This window comes from Schistocerca serialis, unplaced genomic scaffold (assembly GCF_023864345.2).
Source record: "Schistocerca serialis cubense isolate TAMUIC-IGC-003099 unplaced genomic scaffold, iqSchSeri2.2 HiC_scaffold_897, whole genome shotgun sequence".
Classification (NCBI taxonomy): domain Eukaryota; kingdom Metazoa; phylum Arthropoda; class Insecta; order Orthoptera; family Acrididae; genus Schistocerca; species Schistocerca serialis.
Window position 1 is genome coordinate 1,993,278 of NW_026048515.1, and position 18,784 is coordinate 2,012,061.

The window sequence follows — 18,784 nt, forward strand, 5'->3', positions numbered from 1 at the left end:
ATTGAGCCCAGCTCATTGTCATTATCTCATTGTCTTTGTCACACGCTCCTGCCTTATAGCAATTTTCCATTGTTTGTCCTACTATTATTGTCACTGACTGCCTCTTGTTCTCTGATACTGCTACTGTCATTCATTCCTTCCCACTGCTGGCATCTCTTCTGTCATTATCTCTCTTTTCCTTGTTATCATTGTCATAGAGTCTATCTCTTATCATCACTGGCTCTTACCCACTTTCACATTTTCCTTCTCTTTATTCCTCTCCCATTGGCACTATCTCCTTCACTCTTTACCTTGCATTGTTCTGTTACTTTCAACTATAGTTCATTGCCACTATGTACCTCTCTTTCTCTCACACTACAACTGTCTTCTTCACTCTTTCTCCGTGACAACCACTATCTGCTATCGTCTAGTATTTATTACTTTTCATCAATTTCTACTGCCACTGCCTCCTTCTCCGTCAACATAAAGAATCATCAATATATTCACATGCCAAAAATTTTAAAAAGGTGCTGATGAAGGTAGACAGGCAGCTGGTACCCCACTTTCCAGTCAGTCTTTTTAACAGTACCATAATCACCTTTTTTGTGCTGCAGTAGGAGCATGTTTTCATTGGTTCCCTTCTTTCCATGATACAGCAGGGCATGACACTCAATTAAAAGAACATTATGGGTCAGTAAAATTTTGGTAGTCTACTTATGTGAAACTGAAATAATGCAAAACTAACTTTACACCTCAGACTAGATTTTACATGCACAATAATTTTGCATGTACTTCAATACAACTACTTTGGGTTCCCAGAACTCTTCTGACGATAATGGAGACACTTTACAGCATATTTCTACGTCACTTTGTTTTTACCTCACACCAGTTTTTACGTGTGTATGTTGTGTGTACAAGTGGGGTAACTTTGGAGCTCTGTCTCAGAATGGATAAAGGTGTCAAATAAATTGTGTAGGTTGTTTGAGATCAGGATCTTACGAATACATCATAAAAATTTCAGCCATTTGCTGTACATAGCCGTCTTGAAATCCATGGCTCTGTTTTTGTGCACAAAAACCATGTTTCTGAGGTGTTTCTCGATAACAGATTAAGATTTCTGAAAAAGGGAAGATGATACTTCTAGATAAATTCCTAAAGAATATACCACTAAAATTTACACAATTTGCGGCTATTGGTTATTTAGATGTCCACTGCTGTCAAGGAAAAAGGTGAAAAACACTTTTTTTTTTTTTTTTTTTTTTTTTTTTTTTTTCCCCCCTCAGGAACCGCCCATGAACTAAGTGGCACCTCCATAACCCCCTTAAGGTGGAATGAAAACTACCGTATTTACTCGAATCTAAGCCGCACTTTTTTTCCGGTTTTTGTAATCCAAAAAACCGCCTGCGGCTTAGAATCGAGTGCAAAGCAAGCGGAAGTTCTGAAAAATGTTGATAGGTGCCGCCACAACTAACTTCTGCTGTCGAATATATGTAGCGCTACACAAGTATGCTTTGTGGGCACAAAGATAAATACTGGCGCCAAAACCTCTGCATCAGTAAATAAATTTAAAAAAAAGTTAGAAGACGAGCTTTTTTTTTCTCTGCCCGAGTTTCGACCACTGCATTTTCATACATTATCCAACGAAGTAAATACAAATTCCGTATTGTTCATCTTCGAATGTAGCAGAATTTCAGTGTACTACGAAAATCCGACTGGCAAGACTGTTAGGGATGTTTGTCAATATGGCCAACTCTACGTTCCGAGTTTTATTCCTACCTGTGAGAAGAGATGGTTAGATGGTTGCTAATAGGAACCTGATGAAATGTGAATCACATGCAGTATTCTGTTCACCATAAGAATAATACGAATATAAACATTTTGCCATGTATTCTTTCGTGTTTGCTGCTATCTCATTTAAATCCTGTCTGCCTAATAAACTATGAAACTAGAGTGAGACAACAGCAAACGCGGAAGAATATACGTATCGTGTCATGTTTATATTCGTATTATTCTTATGCCTAATAGTGATACAGTCAGAAATGAAGCACGGCAACTGACTAGATTGTAATGTAAGATGACTAATTTCTGTGCAGAATTTGATGTACTAAAGAAGCGGCCACAAAGATTTTCAAACGGAGAAAAATTTTCGCTAAACACTCGTTCAGAACATGTTCTATCATACGCAGTCTATTATTTGGTTCTTGTTGATCATTATCAAAGAAAGCAGCAGTGTAAGTAACAACAAATAGCAGTCTCTTGCCAATGTTTCGCTAATGAGACGATTCCTCTTTTTTTTAAGCGGCGGTAGCGGGCACAAAAGCAAGTCATGCTGCGAGCGGCGACAGGCCGTAAACACGCACTATCAAAATGCGACAAACAATGCATGACACAGTACAGTAATGCATTTTCAGCTTAGAGTGACGTAAACACCTATAACAAAGAAAACGGCACTTATCAGATCAAAGCAAAATAAGCAATCGATTCAAACCAGACGAAGCACATGATAAAGGAAGGGTACCCGTATAAATACGAACGGAGCGCCTGACGCATAGCAATGGCTACCTGGTAAAGCTTAACTGCTAAGCTTACGACTTGAACCAAACTACTGTAGCTGTATCGTCTTTCATTCGACCTAAATTGTGTCTCACATTACAATGGACCAACTTTGTTTCGATTTGGAGGTGCGGCCTAAAACTTTTCTCTCCCCTTGAATTTCGAGTCTCAAATTTCAGGTGCGGCTTAGATTCGGGAAATTTTTTTTTCCTTTATTTCGAGTCTCATTTTTAGGTGCGGCTTAGATTCGAGTGCGGCTTAGATTCGAGTAAATACGGTACACCTAAGGAAGGGAAAAAAGACTAACCAATTTTCTCCATATGCCTAAAGCTGGGGAGGATGTGTGTAATATTCCAACTTTGACCCTGTACTATAGGATAGTTCTGTTGGGTATACAAATGGTTCCTAGCCCAAGGGCTATCCAAAACATTTGACCCTGCCTTTCTGTCATGAATAGAACCCAAGGTATGAGCCCCGAAAAACCCCATTTTTGTGCCTACTGTTTAGGAACACATTGGTAGCACATGCTGCTGCATGCATACCAATATAGGATCAGTTGAGTTTTTAATATTATAGCTTTGAAAATTCCTGCTTACAAAGCAGTTGTTCATTTAAAAAAACTAACGTGACCATACAAAATATGTCCGTAATTGAAAAGAAGATTGATGTCAGCAATGTGTGTATACAATTATTCTTATTCATCTAGTGGTGTTCCGTATAAATTGGAGCAGCCTTTCTCTCTCACATAATGGTCCATTTTTCCATCAATTTACAATAAACAATTGCTAGAAGAATAGATTAATAATGTGCTTCTGGGTGTTCTGCTGAGTTGTTGTTTCCATTTTATGCAGACAGCACAGATGTTCCTTTTCTGTAATCGAGATAGAATAGCTATTTTTTACTTAGATATAGTGGTTTTGAATTTGAATTATCAGTGAGTCTATTTGCTGTTAAGTCACACAGTCACACCTCTATGGGTCACAATTCTTATTTGAAATATTTTAGGAAGATGATCTAAAATTAATACTTTCATTTTACAGTGTGTTTCTCTAGTTCCAAAATGCTAGGCTAGGACTATATTAGATCAATTCCAATTATAATTACTTCTATTGTTTACATTTCCTCCCTCATCCTTACATATTTTTGTGTTTTATTTTCCACACCTACCCATGCCACACAGACTTGTGCCTGGCAGTCTTCTTATGCCTCCATCTAGTCCTTGCATGCCCCACCTGACAGCGCTCTTCGGTCACCCCACCCTTACCTCCTGCTATCCCTCCTCCTTCCCTGCCCCACTCCAGACTGCCACTTAATGTAATTGTTGCTTTCTGGCCAGAGCTGCCAGACATGGCTGTCGTGAGTGAGTGAGGTGCTTGTGTGAATGTGAAGGAGGCTTGGCTGAAAGATAATTATGTAACACTGTGCCTGTTTGTAATCAACATGTCATCTTTAGTGGGTAACAACCTATCCTTTTCCTAATATTGATATCTGTGTTAATTTATATGGACAGAAACTTTAGTTTATTAAAACATGGTAATTCAGTGCTCAGTTTGCTTAAAAGTCATCTCAAATTGTGTAAGTCTGATTCATAATGGAACACTGTTGCCAACAAAGAGAAAACAGTTGTTGCCATAAAAGATGGTGTGTGGCTTGTTCAGTTCAAGTTTGCTCACTGTCTGGATTCCAACCAACCAAGATCTTCACTTGATCCATCTGTTGAAATATCAAGGAAGCTGATAACATAAACTCAGTTACAATCACGAAAATTTGGAGATTACAAAGAAATTACCATGCTCACGTAAGTCTTATGAAATTTGGACTACTTATGTTGTGTCTAGACAAGACAGCCTAGACACAATGAGAGGAAACCGAAAGGCACGCACTTAAACTCATGCAGGCTGGCGTGAGGTCTGAAACAGGATACGTAATGAATGCTATAAAGAAAAGTACGTAGCTTCTGGAATACTTAACTTTAATCCATAATTGTAGAACATTGGTCTTGTTGATACAGTATTATCATCTCAATATAACTTGGTGATGGCGCCTTGCTGGGTCGTAGCAATTGACTTAGCTGAAGGCTATGCTAACTATCGTCTCGGCAAATGAGAGCGTATTTGTCAGTGTGGCGTCGCTAGCAAAGTCGGCTGTACAACTGAGGCGAGTGCTAGTACGTCTCTCTAGACCTGCCGTGTGGTGGCGCTCGGTCTGCGATCACTGACAGTGGCGACACGCGGGTCCGACGTATACTAATGGACCGCAGCTGATTTAAAGGCTACCACCTAGCAAGTGTGGTGTCTGGCAGTGACACCACAACTTATATACTGGCAAATGTTTTCACGATATTCAGAACATAACAGAAATGAGAAAGCATTACATTAATCATTGAAATAATCACAGGAATATCTTGAGCATGTCATCCAGCATGCCAGGACAGTAGAAATAAAGAAGACACAATGTAGATTGACAATACCAAGAAATGTTCTGGCAAAATAAATGTATGTGCTGGACTAGTACTCGAACCTGAGATCTTTACCTTTCATGGGCAAGTGCTCTACCAGCTGAGCTACCCAAACATGACTCGTGACACATTCTTACAACTCCATGCCAGTACCCCTCTCCTGCCTTCTAGAGTTCTTTATTCCAGGAGTGCTAGTCCCACAAGGTAAGCAAGAGAGTCTAAGAAGTTTGGAAAGTAGGTGATGAGTTACTGGTGCAAATGAAGCTGTGAAGGTGGGCCCGGAGTTGGCTTGGATAGCGCAGCTGGTAGAGCTCTTCCTAATAAAAGGCAGTATTTCCGGTTCCGGTCCAATGCACAATTTTAATCTGCCAGGAATTCTCATATCAGTGCTCACTCTGCTGTGGAGTAAAAATTCATTCTGCAAATAGCAAGAAAATTTTTGCTGAAAAAGAAAAATATTTTGACAATGGATATAAGCTTAAGTGCTAAGAAGTCTTTCTCTGGAAATATTTTCTGACGCCTTATGTGGAAGTGAAACATAGACAATAAATGGTAGAGCTAAGAAGAGAAAGGAAAGTTTTGATATATTGCACCAGAATAGAAAGTTGGAGGTTAGATGGCTAGATTGAGTAACTGTTGAGAAAAGAAAAGTGCTTTATAGCACAATTTGAGCAAAGTAAATGATTGGTTGATAGGCCGCAGTCTTATATATATATATATATATATATATATATATATATATATATATATATATATATATATATATATATATATATATATATAAAAGACTGCGGCCTTCCTATATATATATAATGGAAGGAAACATTCCACGTGGGAAAAATTATATATAAAAAAACAAAGATGAGGTGACTTACCGAACAAAAGCGCTGGCAGGTCGATAGACACACAAACATACACACAAAATTCAAGCTTTCGCAACAAACTGTTGTCTCATCAGGAAAGAGGGAAGGAGAGGGGAAGACGAAAGGAAGTGGGTTTTAAGGGAGAGGGTAAGGAGTCATTCCAATCCCGGGAGCGGAAAGACCGCCCCCGATGCAAAACCTGTCCCATGCACCCTCCCACCACCACCTACTCCAGTCCTGTAACCCGGAAGGTGTACACGATCAGAGGCAGAGCCACGTGTGAAAGCACCCACGTGATTTACCAACTGACCTGCCTACACTGTGATGCATTCTATGTGGGAATGACCAGCAACAAACTGTCCATTCGCATGAATGGACACAGGCAGACAGTGTTTGTTGGTAATGAGGATCACCCTGTGGCTAAACATGCCTTGGTGCACAGCCAGCACATCTTGGCACAGTGTTACACCGTCCGGGTTATCTGGATACTTCCCACCAACACCAACCTATCCGAACTCCGGAGATGGGAACTTGCCCTTCAGTATATCCTCTCTTCTCGTCATCCGCCAGGCCTCAATCTCCGCTAATTTCAAGTTGCCGCCACTCATACCTCACCTGTCTTTCAACAACTTCTTTGCCTCTACACTTCTGCCTCGACTGACATCTCTGCCCAAACTCTTTGTCTTTAAATATGTCTGCTTGTGTCTGTATGTGTGGATGGATATGTGCGTGTGTGCGAGTGTATACCTGTCCTTTTTTCCCCCTAAGGTAAGTCTTTCCGCTCCCGGGATTGGAATGACTCCTTACCCTCTCCCTTAAAACCCACTTCCTTTCGTCTTCCCCTCTCCTTCCCTCTTTCCTGATGAGGCAACAGTTTGTTGCGAAAGCTTGAATTTTGTGTGTATGTTTGTGTTTGTTTGTGTGTCTATCGACCTGCCAGCGCTTTTGTTCGGTAAGTCACCTCATCTTTGTTTTTTTATATATAATTTTTCCCACGTGGAATGTTTCCTTCCATTATATTGATATCATTAATTTGAATCCAACAATTACGTTTGTTATTGTCACTGTTGCATTTCGAAATCTTTTCTGTCGTCTTATTTTCCTCTTTCTGTTTTTGCCAGTAGTTTCACTTTGTATTCACCTTCTCCTTTTTACCGTAATCTGCTATACTATTTTATCCCGCCTATATATATACTCAATAATACGTAACCCACTTCCAAACCATAACCAAAAAAATATTTTTTTGCCGCTTTCAGCACTACCGCCGCTATAATATCCACCGTTTCTGTTCACAAACAGCTCCTTTCACCTTTTAAACAACCATTTCGGCCAGTTCTAATAACTTTCGCTTTATTTCCATTTCCGTTTTTCCAACATCACTGATCATTTTTAGCCGCTTCCCACAGGTTTTAACGCCATTATTTCTTCGTCAGACAATTGTTAGCCTCATTTTCATAATCTGCCACCACAATACCACTCCTTTTAATATACTACACGCAGTTTTTTCGAAATTTTCCCGAATTTCTCCGTCCTTTAACGTGTTTTGGCGGCAACACAACCACCTAACCTTTATGCACATCGTTGTCTACCAACCCAAGTCCAACACAGCCCAGCTGTAACCAACACCTTTTCGCCCTTTTTTCATTCCAGATCTCCAGTTTCTTTCCGGTTCACCTTTATCTCTCCCCATATATTTTTATTTTCATTTTCATTTCACCTCATGTTACACTTTCCACCTTCTAATACCATGTCACCCTCACAACACCCCCACAATGACCCCATTAAGTTTTATTTACATTCCCTCCGCAAACATGCCTTCGCCCTAGCCAGATTACGCTCGCATATTTTATTTTCTCAGGCTTGTCTGACATTTGGCATTACCCCCAAAGGCCTCACACTTGAAGTTCCCATCTCTGGCTGCAACCCTTCCTTCCATCAGTCCCTATACCAGTTCCAAACTGAACAATCCATTGCCCTCACCCACCTAATCCTTCACCTACACATCAACTCAGCCAATGAACACACCCGTCAACTCCTATCCTTAATAAAAGTCCTTAATCTTTCCTCTCCCACATCCACACCGGCTGTTCAGAGCATCCTCCTACAGGCCAACCGTAAATTAGAACAGCATGCCACCCTCCACCTCAAAAAACTATCCAATCTCCTGGTTTCCCACCTCCGGAAAGGCAACTCACTCACCCTTCACAACCTTTCCAGCAAACCTCAACCTCCTCTCATTGCACACAAACCCAGTCTCTCCCATCTACTCAAGTCTCCCACTTCCAGCTCCACTTCCTCCAAAACCTCAAAATTCCAAGCAACACAATCTGGAACCACAACACCCAAATTCAGTAGTTAACCTTTCCTCGAAACCTCTCTCCCAATCCGAAACCTCTGTCCTATCCAAAGGCCTCACCTTCAGCCCCACTCCCAGATTCAACCAAACAGCCCTCGTCAAAGATTTACTGTCCTACACTCGTACTCTCTGCTGGAAGTATCACTTTGCCACGAAGAAAAATGATCCTAATCCTACTCCTAATGATCCGACTCCTCAAGACACCATCCAAATTGAACCCTGCCTGGAACCGTTCCGTCCTCCGTCACAGCGGGACCCACCTCCTCTTCCTCAAAATCACCCTCTCCAAACCTTCCAGGAATTTCTGACTTCCAGCCTTGCATCTCAATCCTTCTTAAAAAACCTTAATCCTACACCCAACATCACCACTGCTGAAGCCCAGGCTATCCGTGATCTGAAGGCTGACCGATCCATCGTCATTCTTCCGGCGGACAAGGGTTCCACGACCGTGGTACTTGATCGTCGGGAGTATGTGGCTGAGGGACTGCGTCAGCTTTCAGACAACACCACATACAAAGTTTGCCAAGGTAACCCCATTCCCGATGTCCAGGCGGAGCTTCAAGGAATCCTCAGAACCTTAGGCCCCCTGCAAAACCTTTCACCTGACTCCATCAACCTCCTGACCCGACCGACACCCCGCACCCCTACCTTCTACCTTCTTCCTAAAATCCACAAACCCAATCATCCCGGCCGCCCCATTGTAGCTGGTTACCAAGCCCCCACAGAACGTATCTCTGCCTACGTAGATCAACACCTTCAACCCATTACATGCAGTCTCCCATCCTTCATCAAGGACACCAACCACTTCCTTGAACGCCTGGAATCCTTACCCAATCTGTTACCCCCGGAAACCATCCTTGTAACCATTGATGCCACGTCCTTACACACAAATATTCCGCACGTCCAGGGCCTCGCTGCGATGGAGCATTTCCTTTCACGCCGATCACCTGCCACCCTACCTAAAACCTCTTTCCTCATCACCTTAGCCAGCTTCATCCTGACCCACAACTTCTTCACTTTTGAGGGCCAGACATACCAACAATTAAAGGGAACAGCCATGGGCACCAGGATGGCCCCCTCGTACGCCAACCTATTCATGGGTCGCTTGGAGGAAGCCTTCTTGGTTACCCAAGTCTGCCAACGCAGAGTTTGGTACAGATTTATTGATGACATCTTCATGATCTGGACTCACAGTGAAGAAGAACTCCAGAATTTCCTCTCCAACCTCAACTCCTTTGGTTCCATCAGTTTCACCTGGTCCTACTCCAAATCCCATGCCACTTTCCTTGACGTTGACCTCCACCTGTCCAATGGCCAACTTCACACGTCCGTCCACATCAAACCCACCAACAAGCAACAGTACCTCCATTATGACAGCTGCCACCCATTCCACATCAAACGGTCCCTTCCCTACAGCCTAGGTCTTCGTGGCAAACGAATCTGCTCCAGTCCGGAATCCCTGAAGCATTACACCAACAACCTGAAAACAGCTTTCGCATCCCGCAACTACCCTCCCGACCTGGTACAGAAGCAAATAACCAGAGCCACTTCCTCGTCCCCTCAAACCCAGAATCCCCCACAGAAGAACCACAAAAGTGCCCCACTTGTGACAGGATACTTTCCGGGACTGGACCAGACTCTGAATGTGGCTCTCCAGCAGGGATACGACTTCCTCAAATCCTGCCCTGAAATGAGATCCATCCTTCATGAAATCCTCCCCACTCCGCCAAGAGTGTCTTTCCGCCGTCCACCTAACCTTCGTAACCTGTTAGTTCATCCCTATGAAATCCCCAAACCACCTTCCCTACCCTCTGGCTCCTATCCTTGTAACCGCCCCCGATGCAAAACCTGTCCCATGCACCCTCCCACCACCACCTACTCCAGTCCTGTAACCCGGAAGGTGTACACGATCAGAGGCAGAGCCACGTGTGAAAGCACCCACGTGATTTACCAACTGACCTGCCTACACTGTGATGCATTCTATGTGGGAATGACCAGCAACAAACTGTCCATTCGCATGAATGGACACAGGCAGACAGTGTTTGTTGGTAATGAGGATCACCCTGTGGCTAAACATGCCTTGGTGCACAGCCAGCACATCTTGGCACAGTGTTACACCGTCCGGGTTATCTGGATACTTCCCACCAACACCAACCTATCCGAACTCCGGAGATGGGAACTTGCCCTTCAGTATATCCTCTCTTCTCGTCATCCGCCAGGCCTCAATCTCCGCTAATTTCAAGTTGCCGCCACTCATACCTCACCTGTCTTTCAACAACTTCTTTGCCTCTACACTTCTGCCTCGACTGACATCTCTGCCCAAACTCTTTGTCTTTAAATATGTCTGCTTGTGTCTGTATGTGTGGATGGATATGTGCGTGTGTGCGAGTGTATACCTGTCCTTTTTTCCCCCTAAGGTAAGTCTTTCCGCTCCCGGGATTGGAATGACTCCTTACCCTCTCCCTTAAAACCCACTTCCTTTCGTCTTCCCCTCTCCTTCCCTCTTTCCTGATGAGGCAACAGTTTGTTGCGAAAGCTTGAATTTTGTGTGTATGTTTGTGTATGTTTGTGTTTGTTTGTGTTGGTTTGTGTGTCTATCGACCTGCCAGCGCTTTTGTTCGGTAAGTCACCTCATCTTTGTTTTTTTATATATAATTTTTCCCACGTGGAATGTTTCCTTCCATTATATTGATATCATTAATTTGAATCCAACAATTACGTTTGTTATTGTCACTGTTGCATTTCGAAATCTTTTCTGTCGTCTTATTTTCCTCTTTCTGTTTTTGCCAGTAGTTTCACTTTGTATTCACCTTCTCCTTTTTACCGTAATCTGCTATACTATTTTATCCCGCCTATATATATACTCAATAATACGTAACCCACTTCCAAACCATAACCAAAAAAATATTTTTTTGCCGCTTTCAGCACTACCGCCGCTATAATATCCACCGTTTCTGTTCACAAACAGCTCCTTTCACCTTTTAAACAACCATTTCGGCCAGTTCTAATAACTTTCGCTTTATTTCCATTTCCGTTTTTCCAACATCACTGATCATTTTTAGCCGCTTCCCACAGGTTTTAACGCCATTATTTCTTCGTCAGACAATTGTTAGCCTCATTTTCATAATCTGCCACCACAATACCACTCCTTTTAATATACTACACGCAGTTTTTTCGAAATTTTCCCGAATTTCTCCGTCCTTTAACGTGTTTTGGCGGCAACACAACCACCTAACCTTTATGCACATCGTTGTCTACCAACCCAAGTCCAACACAGCCCAGCTGTAACCAACACCTTTTCGCCCTTTTTTCATTCCAGATCTCCAGTTTCTTTCCGGTTCACCTTTATCTCTCCCCATATATTTTTATTTTCATTTTCATTTCACCTCATGTTACACTTTCCACCTTCTAATACCATGTCACCCTCACAACACCCCCACAATGACCCCATTAAGTTTTATTTACATTCCCTCCGCAAACATGCCTTCGCCCTAGCCAGATTACGCTCGCATATTTTATTTTCTCAGGCTTGTCTGACATTTGGCATTACCCCCAAAGGCCTCACACTTGAAGTTCCCATCTCTGGCTGCAACCCTTCCTTCCATCAGTCCCTATACCAGTTCCAAACTGAACAATCCATTGCCCTCACCCACCTAATCCTTCACCTACACATCAACTCAGCCAATGAACACACCCGTCAACTCCTATCCTTAATAAAAGTCCTTAATCTTTCCTCTCCCACATCCACACCGGCTGTTCAGAGCATCCTCCTACAGGCCAACCGTAAATTAGAACAGCATGCCACCCTCCACCTCAAAAAACTATCCAATCTCCTGGTTTCCCACCTCCGGAAAGGCAACTCACTCACCCTTCACAACCTTTCCAGCAAACCTCAACCTCCTCTCATTGCACACAAACCCAGTCTCTCCCATCTACTCAGTCTCCCACTTCCAGCTCCACTTCCTCCAAAACCTCAAAATTCCAAGCAACACAATCTGGAACCACAACACCCAAATTCAGTAGTTAACCTTTCCTCGAAACCTCTCTCCCAATCCGAAACCTCTGTCCTATCCAAAGGCCTCACCTTCAGCCCCACTCCCAGATTCAACCAAACAGCCCTCGTCAAAGATTTACTGTCCTACACTCGTACTCTCTGCTGGAAGTATCACTTTGCCACGAAGAAAAATGATCCTAATCCTACTCCTAATGATCCGACTCCTCAAGACACCATCCAAATTGAACCCTGCCTGGAACCGTTCCGTCCTCCGTCACAGTGGGACCCACCTCCTCTTCCTCAAAATCACCCTCTCCAAACCTTCCAGGAATTTCTGACTTCCAGCCTTGCATCTCAATCCTTCTTAAAAAACCTTAATCCTACACCCAACATCACCACTGCTGAAGCCCAGGCTATCCGTGATCTGAAGGCTGACCGATCCATCGTCATTCTTCCGGCGGACAAGGGTTCCACGACCGTGGTACTTGATCGTCGGGAGTATGTGGCTGAGGGACTGCGTCAGCTTTCAGACAACACCACATACAAAGTTTGCCAAGGTAACCCCATTCCCGATGTCCAGGCGGAGCTTCAAGGAATCCTCAGAACCTTAGGCCCCCTGCAAAACCTTTCACCTGACTCCATCAACCTCCTGACCCGACCGACACCCCGCACCCCTACCTTCTACCTTCTTCCTAAAATCCACAAACCCAATCATCCCGGCTGCCCCATTGTAGCTGGTTACCAAGCCCCCACAGAACGTATCTCTGCCTACGTAGATCAACACCTTCAACCCATTACATGCAGTCTCCCATCCTTCATCAAGGACACCAACCACTTCCTTGAACGCCTGGAATCCTTACCCAATCTGTTACCCCCGGAAACCATCCTTGTAACCATTGATGCCACGTCCTTATACACAAATATTCCGCACGTCCAGGGCCTCGCTGCGATGGAGCATTTCCTTTCACGCCGATCACCTGCCACCCTACCTAAAACCTCTTTCCTCATCACCTTAGCCAGCTTCATCCTGACCCACAACTTCTTCACTTTTGAGGGCCAGACATACCAACAATTAAAGGGAACAGCCATGGGCACCAGGATGGCCCCCTCGTACGCCAACCTATTCATGGGTCGCTTGGAGGAAGCCTTCTTGGTTACCCAAGTCTGCCAACGCAGAGTTTGGTACAGATTTATTGATGACATCTTCATGATCTGGACTCACAGTGAAGAAGAACTCCAGAATTTCCTCTCCAACCTCAACTCCTTTGGTTCCATCAGTTTCACCTGGTCCTACTCCAAATCCCATGCCACTTTCCTTGACGTTGACCTCCACCTGTCCAATGGCCAACTTCACACGTCCGTCCACATCAAACCCACCAACAAGCAACAGTACCTCCATTATGACAGCTGCCACCCATTCCACATCAAACGGTCCCTTCCCTACAGCCTAGGTCTTCGTGGCAAACGAATCTGCTCCAGTCCGGAATCCCTGAAGCATTACACCAACAACCTGAAAACAGCTTTCGCATCCCGCAACTACCCTCCCGACCTGGTACAGAAGCAAATAACCAGAGCCACTTCCTCGTCCCCTCAAACCCAGAATCCCCCACAGAAGAACCACAAAAGTGCCCCACTTGTGACAGGATACTTTCCGGGACTGGACCAGACTCTGAATGTGGCTCTCCAGCAGGGATACGACTTCCTCAAATCCTGCCCTGAAATGAGATCCATCCTTCATGAAATCCTCCCCACTCCGCCAAGAGTGTCTTTCCGCCGTCCACCTAACCTTCGTAACCTGTTAGTTCATCCCTATGAAATCCCCAAACCACCTTCCCTACCCTCTGGCTCCTATCCTTGTAACCGCCCCCGATGCAAAACCTGTCCCATGCACCCTCCCACCACCACCTACTCCAGTCCTGTAACCCGGAAGGTGTACACGATCAGAGGCAGAGCCACGTGTGAAAGCACCCACGTGATTTACCAACTGACCTGCCTACACTGTGATGCATTCTATGTGGGAATGACCAGCAACAAACTGTCCATTCGCATGAATGGACACAGGCAGACAGTGTTTGTTGGTAATGAGGATCACCCTGTGGCTAAACATGCCTTGGTGCACAGCCAGCACATCTTGGCACAGTGTTACACCGTCCGGGTTATCTGGATACTTCCCACCAACACCAACCTATCCGAACTCCGGAGATGGGAACTTGCCCTTCAGTATATCCTCTCTTCTCGTCATCCGCCAGGCCTCAATCTCCGCTAATTTCAAGTTGCCGCCACTCATACCTCACCTGTCTTTCAACAACTTCTTTGCCTCTACACTTCTGCCTCGACTGACATCTCTGCCCAAACTCTTTGTCTTTAAATATGTCTGCTTGTGTCTGTATGTGTGGATGGATATGTGCGTGTGTGCGAGTGTATACCTGTCCTTTTTTCCCCCTAAGGTAAGTCTTTCCGCTCCCGGGATTGGAATGACTCCTTACCCTCTCCCTTAAAACCCACTTCCTTTCGTCTTCCCCTCTCCTTCCCTCTTTCCTGATGAGGCAACAGTTTGTTGCGAAAGCTTGAATTTTGTGTGTATGTTTGTGTTTGTTTGTGTTTGTTTGTGTGTCTATCGACCTGCCAGCGCTTTTGTTCGGTAAGTCACCTCATCTTTGTTTTTATATATAATTTTTCCCACGTGGAATGTTTCCTTCCATTATATATATATATATATATATATATATATATATATATATATATATATATATATATATATATATATATATATATATATTGCGGAGTAGTAAATTTGGTTATGGAGGCGTGAAATATTTGGGTTTAAAGAGAGATTGTACAGGGAGAGAGGTTTGAAGACAAAAAGCAGGTTGAAATAGAGATAATTATGCATGCAGAGAGAGAGAGAGAGAGGGGGGGGGGTTGAGGGGGGGGGGGGGGGGGGGGGAGAGAGAGAGAGAGAGAGAGAGAGAGAGAGAGAGAGAGAAGCTGTGCATCTGTAACAAACCCAAGCAGTAGCCCTCTTACGTTTTCATGGTGCCCCATAAGCATAAAATGCCCTCTAGATACACTCATCAGTAATTTTTGTTATCCACAATATTTTAAGCATTCACTGGTATCAACTACCTCAAAAGCATCCTTTCCCTCACCATTGCAATTGTCTGTTTCACACCTATAAAGGAGACCTCTCCAGACAAAGATCTATATTTCAAATTTTTTGTTGATGTTTGTGGTTCTTTTTGTTTAAAGTTTTCCTAACCAGATTTACTCTGCACATTAGGCGTTTCAGATTGCACCTGTCTGCTGATAAGTTAGTTCTGAAAAAGGCAGAATTGTCCACATTGTGTAGCTGTTATCTGTCCGACCACATCTACTTAAAATCCTCTGGCAGTACATTGGTTTCATAACTTTTTACACAAGTCAGTGTAGTGCCTCCAATAACATTGACCCCAGAAAAGTGCCTTGAGTGTTTCTATTGGGAATCTTCAACTCCAAGTGATTTTTTATTCTCCATGGTCCTAGCAGTCTCCAAACTTATGTTCTCAGAATATCATCTCTGAGATCTGGACCCACCAACAATTAATCTTTTAACACTTGTGCCATGTAGTGCCACTATGTAATTTCTTACAGTAGTCCCTCCAACTTGCAGCCACATTCTTGTGCTTGTATTGCCTTCAGTTATCAAGTGAGAAATGTGGTGCAGAGGTAACACACTGGACTTACATACCAAGTATTAATGCTCTGTGTGGCCATCCAGATTTAGGTTTCCTGTTATTCTCTAATTCACTTAAGGCAATGGTTGGGTGGTTCCTCTGAAAAGGGTGCTGGTGATTTCTGCTGCTCCGTCACAATCCAGTCAGAGCTATTGTTCCATTTTTAATGACCTCATCATCAACTGGATGTTGAACCCTTTCCGTCTTTCAGTTATCGGTTCATTGCAAACATTCTTTCGTGCCTGAAAAACTATTATACTTAACTGCAAGGTGGTTCTAGATTATGTGATGTAATTAGTTCAATTATTTTTCATTTTCTGTGTATAAATTTTTCATTTGCTGTTTTTTATTTCTTGTTAATCAAGTATCTTTTGTGGGATCTTTCTGAACTACCCCTCTCATTAAGTTCTTTAGCCCTGGTCCGTGCTTACTTAAGAGATTTAGTCCATGTTTAAGTTTCGTTTATTTTCCACATCTGTTATTTGCTTTGTTATATTCGTCATTTATTTTTTCTCCAGATTTATTTCCAGTCCATTTAACTTCATCTAAAGCTTTCACTTGCTTATTATTGTAGTATTTTCCGTATCAATACTATGATTTCAATATCAGTATTTCAGTATTTAAAGGTGATTTCTAAATCTGTTCCTATTAAAATATAGTCTCTCTCATGGATTATTTACATGAATAACCCAAAAAGAATATACTTATTCCTGAAATCACTGTGTCATGACTTAACAAGCCAAAGCCTTTTTATTTTTGTTATCATCATTTGTTGTTGCAAAAATTTGATCCCATGAATTCTGTTTTTCTTAGACAAAGAAAATCAACTGAGCTAGAATGTATGAAAGTATATGTATTTAACAAAAATACTTTTCATAAAAACAAAGGTTATTCAGTTTCGATCTCATTTTATACACATTCTCAGAGATTTTTAGAACTATAAACAGCATTCTAAAAAGTTACTTGTATCAAAGGGATAGATGGCTATTCACCATATAGAGAAGATGTTAAGTCACGAACAGACACAACAAAAGACAGCTATACATTTATTATTTCGGCCAAAAAGCCTTCTTCTAAAGTCAAGTCCACACACACACACACACACACACACACACACACACACACACACACACACAGATTCACTCGGGCACAATTCACATATACTTGACTACTGTCTCTGGCCCCTGAGACCAGACTGTGAGCAACTGTGCCTGATGGTAGAGGCAGTCTGTAGATAAGGAAGAGGCTGGGGCAGGGAGGGGGAGGATGCAGTCCGCTTTTGGGAGCATGCAGGGATGTGCCGGGGCTGCTGGGTATAATTGGGAAATTTTAGGAGGGGGTGGGCAGAAAAGGTGAGAAGTAGAGGCAGCGGCAAGAGATTAGTGGGTGTGCTGGTAGAATAGAAGGCTGTTTAGTGCTGGAATGGAAGCAGGGAAGGGGCTAGGTGGGTGGAAGACGACGACTACTGAAAGTTGAGACCAGGAGGGTTACAGGAACATAGGATATATGGCCGGAAGAGTTCACACCTGTGCAGTTCAGAAAACAGGTGTTGGTAGGTAGTGTATAGATGGTGCAAGCTGTTAAGCAGTCACTGAAGTGAAGCAATGGTGTTGGGCACCATGTTCAGCAACTGGGTGATCCAGCTCTCTTTTGGTCACAGTTTGTCGGTGGCCTTTGACGTGGACAGACAACTTATTGGTTTTCATGCCCACAGAAAGCAGTGCAGTGGTTGTAACTTAGTTAGTAAATCATACTACTGCTTTCACAGATAGCCTTGCCTTTGATAGGATTGATGATACCTGTGACTGAACTGGAGTAGGGGGGTGGTGGTGGTTGGATGTGTGGGACAGGTCATGCATTTAGATCTACTGTGAGGATAGGAGCAATGAAGCAAGAAGAAGGGAGCAGAAGTGGAGGAGGAGGAGATTAGTGTTTTAAAGTCCCCTTGACAGTAAGGTCATTAGAGATGGAGCACAAACTCGGATTAGGGAAGGATGGGGAAGGAAATCAGCCATGCCCATTCAAGGGAACCATCCCAGCACTTACCTGAAGTGGTTCAGGGAAATCACGGAAAACCTAAATCAGGACGTCCGGAAGCAGGTTCAAATCATCGTCTTCCCGAATGCGAGTCCAGTGTGCTAACCACAGACATGGGTAATACATAGATTCTGTGAGCAGCAGAACACCACTATGGGAGGAGTGGGAAGGATACTGTGTAGGACATTCCTCATTCCATGGAACGATGAGAGGTATTAAAAATCCTGGCGTAGAATGTGATTCCCTTGATCCAGACATGGATAGTACTGAGTCATGAGGGGACTGCCTCTTTGTGGCCAGATGGTGGGAGTGTGGAATGTAGCAGGTGGTAGGTGATTGGTAGAGACAAGCATAGTAGATCTGTATTCTTACAAGACTGAGATTCACTTAATATATTTGAAGAGAGACTGCTCATCAGTACAAATGTGACGGCTATGGGTAACTAGACTGTCTTGGTATGGAATAGGTAGCAGCTGTTGAAGTGGAGGTATTGCTGGTGGTTGGTAGGTTTGATATGGACGGAGGTACTGATGTTGCCATCTTAGAGGGGGACATCAACATGCAGCTCGTTGGGTTGAGGAAGACCAGGTGAAGTGAATGGAGGAGAAGGTGTAGATGTTCTTCTGCAGGAATGTGGATAAGGTTGCCCTCAGCCTCAGTCATGAAGATGTCATCAGTGAATCTGAACAATTATTCCAGCCTGGATATTCCATTGTTTGATGATTTTGCTTTTATCAAAGGAAGAACAATAACATTTTGGAAAAAAATCATGTTACAATGGCTTTTTTTTTCCATGTACAGTTTCTGACTTCAGTATTTAAGAATAAACAA

The 18,784-nt window shown here is 43.4% G+C and overlaps 1 protein-coding gene across 1 annotated transcript in view; it reads left to right on the forward strand.

The window, feature by feature from the left end:
* LOC126452537 (phosphatidylinositol-3-phosphatase SAC1-like) overlaps nucleotides 1-18,784 on the forward strand; it is a 78,964-nt gene that overhangs the window by 59,856 nt on the left and 324 nt on the right. The window lies entirely within an intron of this gene.